The sequence below is a fragment of the Lytechinus variegatus genome, chromosome 15, assembly GCF_018143015.1.
Source record: "Lytechinus variegatus isolate NC3 chromosome 15, Lvar_3.0, whole genome shotgun sequence".
Classification (NCBI taxonomy): domain Eukaryota; kingdom Metazoa; phylum Echinodermata; class Echinoidea; order Temnopleuroida; family Toxopneustidae; genus Lytechinus; species Lytechinus variegatus.
The window spans coordinates 20,849,460-20,852,134 of record NC_054754.1 but is presented as its reverse complement, the minus strand read 5'-3'; the positions used below and the strand labels follow the sequence as shown (position 1 = coordinate 20,852,134).

The 2,675-nt window shown below is 40.9% G+C and overlaps 1 pseudogene; it reads right to left on the bottom strand.

The window, feature by feature from the left end:
- Positions 1-218: 218 nt before the first annotated feature.
- On the bottom strand, positions 219-1,004 carry LOC121429072 (annotated as a pseudogene).
- Between the last annotated feature and the right edge of the window lie 1,671 nt (positions 1,005-2,675).

The following is a 2,675-nucleotide window of genomic DNA, read 5'->3' as shown; positions in this document are numbered from 1 at the left end:
AATAATCGAAGATCACTGAAATGATAGTAGTAGTACAGTTCTTAATAGACGCATAACACCAACAGGTCTATGTGCGAGGATAGTGGGAAATATGATTAGAATTGTAAATTTGAAATGAAACACTAAAATATACATTATGAACATCGAGGAATCATAGGTTGAACCTAACTGAATTAAACATTCTGAAAGGAGTGGGCTTTAATTGTACTCTAAATTGCTCAAGCTGGGTAATATTTCGTAAAATCTTTGGGAGAGAATTCCATTGTGCTGGTGTAGCTTTCTGGAAAGCCCGATCCTCGTTGTGATTTGAAAGAAAGTTCATATCTACGATAGATTTCCAAGAAGAGGGGCTTGTTTGGGTCGCTGTGTGCGATGAGGAAGTGGGAAGATAATCTTGGAGTTCAGGAACTGCTTGATGTGGGGGTCTTCTGCACTTGGATGCTGGGATTTCTTCCACTCTGTTGATCTGGATAGAATGGGCACGGGCAGGATGCCTTGGTCCAAGGGTCTTCCGTGGGGTCCAACAGCCGCAGCAGTGGTCAGGTCAGGTCACGCTACTCCCTGTGCATGTTGTGGGTTTCACTCCTGCAGCCTGTTGCATAAAACTTTTTACCTGAGAAAACTCTGGTAAAAACTGAAAACTAAGGTAAGTCTGATTTCTGCCACTTTAACACAGGGCAAAAACTCTGGTAAAAACAACCTGAGTTTTCTCAGGTAAAAAGTTTTATGCAACGGGCCCCTGCATGGGGTCATAACGGAGCCACACACCAAGGTTCTTGATCTTCTGGGGCTTCTTCTCATAGATCTTCCTGCAGCTGCAGCTCTCTCTACGAGGCTTCTTCATCTCTTCGGAGCCTGTTACCAATGTACCAGAAGCGGGACTTGGCGGGGATTTCATCTGGGGCTAAGATTCGCATGTTGAAGAGGGCTGGCAAAGGCTGCCTCTCGGTGGGCATCTCCTGGCCTACCACCAGGAATTCTGTCTGCTCTCCTCTGAATTTCATTTCGTGTACAAATCAGGAGGAAAAGGACGAAGAGCAGTGTGTGGATTAATTGGAACAAAGAAATTGATGTAGTTATTCATTTTTGTAAAGATTACGATAATTTATGTTGCGCAGAGCAAAACTATAAAAGATAATGTAGAGGAAATAATTGGGGAAAGAACAAAAAGAGAATTTTAAACCCACTCTAAAATAGCTATTTTTAAGAGTAAAGGGATATCATTAACTATTATTGACCAATGGTGTCGATCCATGTTTCGGATGAAAAGGCGGTGGGGGCAAAGTGAAAATTTAAAAAAGCATTGCACGCGTAGCGCGCGGAAAATCGGCAATTTTGTATTTTTAATAGTATATTTAAGCCAATCTTAATGTTTTAACATTATTTCCTAGTGCTTTTTAGGACATAATATATTTGGATTACATAGTATAAATTTTTAAAGTTTACCGAATTTGAGCCCCCGTCCCCCACCCGATCGACGCCTCTGTTACAAACATATCTGAAAAATAATATTTAAAATTATTGTTTATGCTGTCAGAGACACGTAAACCACAACGCTGAAAAGCTGCTTTCCATTTATATTCTTGCTATTTCGGGTGACAATATACCGTGATATTGTTATCTCATGCATCTGCATTATTGTTGCGGCTGTTATTGAAGTCAATGTTGTTGTGTTTATATTTATGTTATTTTTCTTTGAAATGACCTCTTGTGTTCCCGCTGTTATTGAAGTTGAAGATGTTGTTGTTATTATGCATATTGTTTTGTTTGCTATTTTGGGAAACAATAGTTAAAAACATAGCGTAGCATCTTCATCCCATGTGTTATTATTATTATTACTGTCCCACTGTTTTAAAGTTGATGTTTTTGAGGTTGTTGTTATCATTAATGTGTTTTTGTTTGAAATTACTTCTTTTGTTTGCGCCATCGCCGTTATTGACAGGGGTAGGAGATTCGCTTAAACTGCCTAGCGGGACAGGCGAAACGGTCAAGGTACTGTCCTCACCCCGTCCAAATGATAAAGGGGGGTAGGGTACTATGTTCCGATCGCTTGCCCCGACATATCGCCAACGGGGGTAACGATCATCACCATGAAGGAGTGCCGACGGTTCCCCGTAGGTTACGACGTGGAAGGTATCGGATTGAGAGGATACAGTGAAAAGAGGCGTATCGTATGCTATTACAGTCTCCACCCCTTTGATGATCGTTCGCTGAAATGATTAGCAGGTGGTCACTATACGCCCTCAAGATGTTTACCCAATATTGGGTAAAAAAAGAAACATGGATGTTTGTCGGGTAAAATGATTATTATTGCTTGGTAGCAATTACACGAAAAACGATGTGTTAAAATTTTCGAACAAAAATTTGTTACCTAATATAGGCCTATGGGACGTAATACATGTATAGTTGGACCCTAAAATTCCTTGAAAAATCCATATGGCTTCTCTACAAAGCCGACATAATAATCACTGTTAGTCCTTAATTAATCTATTTTCTATATCCCCCCTCTCTCAATCTCCCTCTCCCTCCCCTACGCTCTAACCCCCTCCTCATACCCGCCTGCTCACCCCCCCCCCCCTGACAATGTATGTATTTTTGTTTTATCATGCTCCCAAGTACCAATCTCACTCTCTCCTCGTATATACGGTATCATTTCCTATCACATCCACTTGTGG